This window comes from Propithecus coquereli, unplaced genomic scaffold, assembly GCF_000956105.1.
Source record: "Propithecus coquereli isolate 6110/MARCELLA unplaced genomic scaffold, Pcoq_1.0 Scaffold303, whole genome shotgun sequence".
Classification (NCBI taxonomy): Eukaryota; Metazoa; Chordata; class Mammalia; order Primates; family Indriidae; genus Propithecus; species Propithecus coquereli.
The window spans coordinates 677528-686453 of NW_012148653.1; positions in this window are offsets into that span (position 1 = coordinate 677528).

Below are 8926 nucleotides of genomic sequence, written 5' to 3' on the forward strand. Positions count from 1 at the left end.
AAATAAATAACAGTTCATGAAGGGAAATTTCTCTTCATAGAAAAATTCTAGCTGATTTATACAGAACAGAGTTAGAAAAATTACTATTTTTGCAACTATTAAAGAAATAATCAATGTAGCCAACAACTATTAATAAATATCACTATTAGGTGAAAGGTTGATAACTTCCTAATGGAAGGATTGGGCTGATAGCCTGTGAATCCAATGATCACTCTCACATCATTAAAAATGGAACAGACATTGGGTGCCTCATCACGAGATACAATTACAACTGAATTCAATCAAGTTTCAAAATCTATCTACTAATTTATGGAAAATAGTTTATGGGAATAGAGGAACAAGTTAAATGATACCATGAGGAAGTGATCATCAAAATCTAAACCATGCTGTAGTCTTCAGAACAAATAACCAGGTTCATCCAACAAATCCATAGCATAAGAATTTAAAAAAAAGAAGGAGGAAGCTCAGTAATAGAATTATAGAGACTTAAGAGCCATAATCAAATGCAATGAGTGGACCTTGTAAATCTTAAGACAAATTAACTGAAAAAAAATGAGTGGATATTGGCTCCCCCTGGAGTAGATGTTTCCCTGCAGTGAAGCCAGCATATTTGTCCCCACCATAGGATGTTTTTTCCCACTTGCAACTAGAGGAATGGGGAAGACTTGAAGTCAGAAGTCAGATTTTGCTGTCTTTTTGCTGGGTTCCTAGGAATCAGGGAGAGTATTAATTTGTGGTGCTTGCTTTATACACTGGAAGTGTGTCTGACAAATGGTGAACAAATTGCATGCTCATAGGTTAAATCTTTTTTCTTTTTAATTTCAGGATATTATGGGGGTACAAACATTTTGGTTACATACTATGACTTTGCCTCGCCCAAGCCAGGATTAGAGGTGTGCCCTTCCCCCATACAATGCTCACCACATCCATTAGTTGTGTGTGCACCCCCACCCCCTGACCCCCAGTGAATATTACCACCATGTGAGCACCTTAGTGTTGATCAGTTAGTGCCAATTTGATGGCAAGTACATGTGGTGGCATAGATTAAATCTTATTTTAAATGTAGTCAGGTTTTTAGAGAGAAAAGGCTCTGATTTGAACCCACATTTACCTAAATATCAAGTTTGCTTTAGTGTCCTATATTGACCTGCCCACATTTCTCTCTCTTATAGGCATGGAGTAGGGAGTGAGGTGTGGAGAAGGGAAATACTGACTAAATTCAGCATGAAATGAACTCATCCTTGCCTACAAGTTATGACGATCATACATGTGGAAAACCCTGTCATCAACTTCCTTGGGTATGAGCCCTCCCCAAAAAGAGATCTTATAGTTCATGAGAATAGACTATTTTATTTTGCATTCTATATCTTTACAACAATTCTGCAGCCTATTTCAGAATTTAATGATATAATTCACTTTTTCAATAGACTGCACGATATGGTGAAATCACTCCAGTGGCCAAGGACCTACCCCTTCTTAAAACCAATTTGCAAGTATAATTAAACTATAGAAGAAGAGTGTATCTGACATCATTTAACATCCCCTTCTGCAAAAGATGTCATTAATTGCCTATATCCTTTTCTCTGTCTGAGCTCTATTTATTACGGGGATGTCCTCAGAGTGAACCTTGGGGACTGCTGTCCTGAAACATTAGGAAGATTTCAATTTTTCAGTGGTCAATACTTTATGAACTGTTTTATGATTTGGTCATTTAGGATGACACAATGTCAGCTCCTTGACCTCAGGAGATAGCTTTAGTGTCAGAATGAGCAACCAGACAGTTTATTCAATTGCATCAGCCTTTGAGTTGCTGTTTTTGAGGATGATACCAACTTTATAAATGATTGTCATTATGAAGATAGAGGTGGGGCTTGTCTACCCTGTATTTCTGCTAGTCTTCCCTCTGATCAGAAGGCAGAATGTTGTCTATGGGTCTGCTGCCATTTGTATTTCACTCTACATAATGTTAAGAATAGTTATTTTATTACACGTTTACAAAATATTCTCACTTACAAAATATGGACAAGACAAAGGTAGAAAATTTTAAATTGGCCATAACCCCACTCTCTTGTTGACACTTTATTAATAATCATTTCTATTTTTCACCTTGAACAGACACATTTATTTTAACTAGAAATAAGATATACCTCAATAAATAGTTCAAAAAACAAAAATCAATAAAAACAGTATATCATAACTTGCTTCAAATATGTTTATATAGTGAGAACTTCTTCCCATGCAATATTTACCTGTGATATCATTTTTAATGATTGCATAGAATTTTGTTGTAGGGTATGAGAATATATAATCCAATTCACTATCTTTAGAAATTAGGGATTTTTCTCCTTTCTTTAAGTACTGTGGAATAAATTAGTTTGTAGCTAAAATATTTGTACATATCCATAACTATTTCCTTGGGAAAATTTCTAGAAGTTGAATTTCTGGTATTAAAGGCATATATGATATTTTTAAAACCCAGCAAGTCTGTTAGTTTGGCCTAATTTTGTTTCCAAGTAGTCTAAAAATACCTGAACATTAGGTCTCATTGATTTGTTAAAAGATTCCTTCTATTTATCACCCACTTCAACTCATGTCAAAGAATTCTGTAGTTGGCTTACTGAGCTGTAACAAGGATGATTTAAATTTTCACTGCTCTCAGCATTTTTTCCCTGCTCTTTTCTTTTTGCTTTATATACATGTCTGATAGGTAGCGTGACCCTATATCATGGTTTGCCTAGGAGGATAGTTTATGCTTATTGTTCCAGCATAATTATTCAAAACGCCCTGTTTCACTTTCAAAATTGTTCTAATTTTGACTGGTTTGATGTGAATGTTAGAGAAATATATCTGGCGCTTTAGAAATGAGTGTGAAAAGTATGTAAAACTCAATATGTGGAAGGTGAATAAAGAGCAATGACATCATTGCTATTCACCCAAGACACTACCTGAAAACCCTATTTTCGAAAGGAAGAGCTGAAATGCTTGAAGTGGGTTCACCATAATGGTAGGGTGGATCACCATTGGTACCAAAACCAGGATTTACTAAAAGGCCAAGAATTCTTTGGCTTGGAGGGTACCCTGGATTTCTGATAGACGAAATTTCATACGGTGTTACCAGAAGGGACATAATTATTAGTAGTCAGGTCATAACTTACCAAGAAGGATAGTCCTACAGGGACTTAGTTCTTTCATCAGGGATAGCTGGTTTGAGAATTTAGACAGAGGAAGGTGGTTCTGGACTCTACTGCTTACTTGCAGATTTCCCTAAAGTCCAATGCCACACTGTTATTTATTTCATGTATACAAGTCTTCCTGAATGAGACACACACTCTTCTTTTTAATTTCCAAAGATATATTTCTGGCACATAGTAATTGCTTATTAAGTGCATGTATCATGAATAAAGGGGATAATGAATATTGTAGCAGAATACATAAGCCATGCAATTTGACATTCAAATGTTTAATTTCAGGCTTCTTCTCACTCGCTTTATTATTTTTTTCAAAGCAAATTATTTACTGCCCCCCTACATCTGTTTCTTCTTTTCCAGGAAGCAGAACTTGAAGTCCTGGCATTAGCAGGAAGGTCCAATTACTCCCACAGTGATTTGCAGTTACAATATATCTCTTTTACTGGATAAGAAGCAGGTGGCAAGAAGAATTATCCATCTTTACTGATGAGAAAGACATTTCTAAACAGTTATGGTGGATAACTCAGCAGGGAAATTTCTCTAGTTAACCATCCAACCATCTGCCATTAACTTGTCACATTTTATGAGCAGAGATTTGGTATTTTCATATATGTAATTCTTATTCTGGCTAGGACCAAATGATGAGGTAGATAAATAATCAACCTAGCATTTTTGGTTATCAAGACAATTAAATCATATTTGTAGCACAACTCAATTGGTTGTACTGCCACTAGTAAAAAAATGGATGAAAATGTCACTTTGAAAGTGTGCTCTAAATTTTACAGTTTTGAATTATACTTCCTTAAACTTGCATTTTTGGAAAGTATAATACTATATTTCCCTTTTTTATCTGAACATTTTAGTCTAGAATACAATGTAATAGGTAGTCAAAATTTCAACAAAAGCTTGCTAGGCAAAAAGCTCACCCTTCTTTAAATGAGCAAACATCTGTGGTTCGTATCTGCTGAGACTGTGAGTCTGTCCTAACCCAATTGAGTTGGTATTCTGATGATGTACTCCGGACCCCCTTTTTTTTATAATTATCTATACCCTTAGATTTATATGGTTTATTCAAAACATTAGACATAGCCTTCGAAAAATATAGGCAGTATTCCTATTATCAAATGTTTTAACAACAGATAGGTTGTAACTATTTCATGGAATACTCATGGAGCTCATTTGGATATGAACACAAAACAGCTTTTTTCTTTTCTCCAACTGCTCAGTGATTTTTCCTCTCGAAGAAAATCTCAGAAAAGTTCTCATCATGTTTCCAGTTACTCTCATGTAATAAAAGCCATCCAATCATAAGAATTGTTTCATTTTAGTAATTGATATTTCCACTCCAAACTCTACTTTTTTCCCCTCTCAGATCTGGCCTAATTCAGGTCTAAAAGCTGAGAAGCTGGGCTGGGAGGGGGTAAGGATATGACCTGTGAGGCTTCAGACTTATTCTTTCTTGATTAGCTCCATATCCTCTTCCCCATTCAGTCAGCTGGCTTTAGTTTGGGAACCCTCTGGCATAAGGAGTGGAGCTAGGGGGCAGGAAACATCTTAAATAACTGGTACTGTTGTGCTCTCCTGTTTGTACTCTCTGGGCTAGGCTTTAGGTGAGCCGGGGAACATCCGTCTCCCTTCCCATAGTGTAGGAGGAGGAAGGGAAAACACCAGAATACTCCCCAAAGAAAATTACCTTCTGAATTCGTTAATTCCAATTCCTTTATACCGTCATGATATGCTGAAATGTTCTTACCTTCCAACCTGGAGTTTCCTTTTTGTACTTTGAATATGGGAATGGGAATAAACAGATTATGGTATATTCATACAATGAACTACTTTTCAGCAAACAAAACAAGACAAAAACAACACACACAAAACCAAACCAACCAACCAAACAAAAAAACCCCACACAACTGATACACACAAAATATGGATGAATCTGAAAAGCATTATCTTCAACAACAAGAAGTCAGGAAAAAAGTGTATAAATTACATTAGTCTGTTTATAGGAAGTTCTGAGTCAGGCAAAATTAAGCTTTGGTGACAGTATTCAGAAAAGTGGTTGACTCTGGCTAGGGGAGAGGATTGACTGGGAAGGTTCATCACTGAGGTGTTGAGAATGTTCTATATCTGAATTTGGATGGTGGTTACCTGGATGTATGCATTCAATCTTGTATGTGTTTATATCGTATGTAAAATATACCTCAATAAATAATTTTTTAAAAAACTTAGATTTTACTGGACAGCTTTTGCAGAATATTGGCACAGGGAACATTGAAGCCAATCACATAAAGGACACCCTAAATTCTCCTTCACTCTCAAAGTTATCTTGTGCATTTGACTCAGCGTTTCAGCATCTAAACCATCAAGATGGTTTAGAAATTGTATTCTCTTCTTTCTTTTCATTGTCTGCTAGCATTATTTTGTCTTCTTTGTGTTTATTCATATCATCAATATAAATGCTGAGAGTCTTCCCCTCTGACTCTTTTCAGATTGAGATCAAGTCATTCTATCAACACTCCTATGGTTGAATATGCCTCAAGTCAGCTACATGAATGTCACAAAACACTTTATCAAATACATTGTTGACTTTAAAATGTACTACATTTCCATGATTCCTCTGATTTACCAAATTATAAATATTTTCAAGATGTATTTTCTTTATTAAATAAAATATGTGAGACTGAGACATATTTTCTAAAACCATTTCTGATATTTTCAATGTCATGGATTCCTTTTATGGTTTTTATCTTTTTCATCATATTTTAGTTTTATGTTTATAAGTACATACTATAGAGAACACTTGAAAGACTGTAGCCCCTTGCCCTTTATAGATAGATAAAATGGAAAGTGCCTCAAAGCTTTCGGCAATATGGCAGACAGAGCTGATAAGAAAAGGCACACTCTATATCTAGAAATAGGCAGAGATACTTGTATAAAATGTAGCGATCATTTTCAACACAGATGAGCCTTAAAGAAAATTCCCTGATACCAGAAATGAAGAGGAAACTGAATACCAAGGCACTAGCAGAAGCTAATACAAGGGAGGGTCATGGGAGTATCAAGTCCTGGGGGCTGGAGACTGGGTTTTGATGCCCACACAGGGACAGGAGATGTGTGCTTGAGCCTGCACATTTACAGAAGGTAGAAGTGAGTTCCATAAATAAAGCTACAGAGCCTCAAAAGTCTGCCCTGATAATGCAAAGTGGATAACTCTTCCTCTCCTTGAGGAAGATACAAAGAATATTGCTAATTGCCCTGGTATGTGGCATGAATAAAAGAGTTGTCTGTGAGAATGAAAACATCATGAAGAATGGGTTCTGAGTTGATATAACCTATATGGCCCAGAAATCCCAAGCAGATATGTTAAAATAAAAAAATTTAAATGAGATCAATGAAAACCACCAAGTTCCATGGGGAGGAAAAATCTGTTCCAAAATTCATCTTCCCCTCCTCATAGCACCCACCCCCACAAAAAAAGATAAATTCATAAGAAAAATTACACATAATTGTGGTTTTAGTAATATGGTGAACTTGCTAATGGGAAGACACTCCTGTTATAACATGCCTAGAAATGCTGAACAAACTATAACAAACCTTACTTTAAATGTGCAGCTCACACACACAAAAATAATGAGAAAGAAATGCAGGGAAAAAATACAGAGGTGGCTGTAAACATAAAATAAAATTATGATCTGAAGTTACAACTTCCCTGTAGTGAATAGAATGGGGGTTGCCAGTCTTAGTATTGTCAAGGATTAGGATTTAACATGTGGAAACAGGAAATGCCCCCATTCCCTTTGGTTCCAAATGAGGAGGAATGTTGGAACCATGTCTTCTGAATAAGCCCGGGAATTTTAAAGGTTATATTCTTTACTGAATTGCTTGTTGGAATGAAGCACCTTTCTCAATTCCTATACTCTGTTTAATATTGCAATAGCTAGATGCCTAAGAACAACACTTCTCAGAATCCCCTGTAAATAGTATTCTCGCTTAGATTTGGCCAATGATGTAGAATTATGAAACAGCTGAGGTTGGAAGAGAAGTTGGCCATTGTTCTTCTCCCGGTGCTCATGCACAGACATATAAGCTGCAGATGTTGAGTTTTGTTTTATTTTATTTTATTTTATTTTATTTTGCAGTTGCCTCTTGGTATGAACCACCCTCCACAGTTGTGCAGAAGCTGTGATCCTCTGAGGTGTTTTTTGAAGTGATTGACCTGGATGGTACACTAAATTCCTACTCCCCTGAAACCTAGTGGTGAAACAGAGCTCTGGCATTCTTCCCTAGCCTTCATATTTTCAAAACCTCTGATGATTTATGTAAGCATTATTCTTGAAAGAACTACTTAGACTGAATTCTGACTGATAGACTTAGTTAAAGGGGTGGATAGGAAAAAACATCCTTAAGTGGAGTAGGTAGATATCAAAGAAAGTTTGTTTGTCTTGGCCTACGTTCTGGGTTGGGTAACAGGAACCACCAAGTCAGAGAATTAACATTAAGGTGACTATAAACTAGTGAAACTCTTGGTGTACTCAGAAGCAGCATATAGAAATCCTCTTCAGAGGGATGTACACTCAGTCTTGGTTATACAGATTCTTACACATATGATGCTATTAAACTTGAGCCAACAATTGAAAATTAGGAAACTCACAGGATAACAATCCACCATAAGTGAGAATTATCAGGCATAAATGCAGTAGAATTCTACCCCTGAGAAGTTTAGATAATAGAACCATTTGATTAAAATAAGTATGATTGAAATAACTAAATTACATACAGAAAGAAAGCAAAGATAACTGTGAAGAAATTATAGATTTGAAAAATAAGTGGATTTCTGAAAGGAACAATCTAGCCAAGATAATTAACCCAATTGTTAGTTTTATAGCAGAGAGAGCTAGCTAGTGCACTAGAAAATAGCTTCAGAATGAAACACAGAGTTAAAGATATAGAAACAGAAAGAAAATTAAGAGACATAGAGGATGGAATGAGAAGAACCAGTATGAATTTAATTGGAGTTTTAGCAGGAAAAAATGAGAGAGAGTCAATTCTTTGGGCAGTAATAGCCGAGATTTTTTCTATAATTGATGGAGAAATTAATCCTCAGATTCTAGAAGGACAAGTATCCTAAGGAGAATTAAGAAAACTAAAAGTACACCTAGAGATATCATTGTGAAACTCCAGGACACAAATGACAATGAGCTAATCTCTGAAAGCAAACAACAAAAGAAGACAGGTCCTATGTTTTAGAAGGTTTATGACTTAATCCCAGATAAGTCTTAAGCTTTATCCATAGCTGATATAATCTGAGATGTTATATTTTTATTTACTTTATCATTCTTTGCATATTTTTGATGAGTCACTATAAAGTCACTGTTTGTGAGCTGCTCACCCTCCTTGGCACTCACCATTCCCATACATTCAAATATTTCCAACTGCAAGTTCCTATGGCCCTTTTCCTGACCCATCTCTGTTGACCAGTAGAGCAGGCTACATGTACTAGGGAGCTGATGTAGTCCTCAAACAATGCCGTTGGAAATATCCCAGCTTCCTCTTCACTCATTTAGGACAACTCTGATCCATATAGATATGTATATGTATAGGATAAATTATAGTATACATATATACATACATATACACATATATACTATAGTATACATACAGTATAATATATATGTAGATGTATAACTTTTGGACTTGTGTAAGAAGAAAAGTTTTAATCTCTTACAAAAATAAAG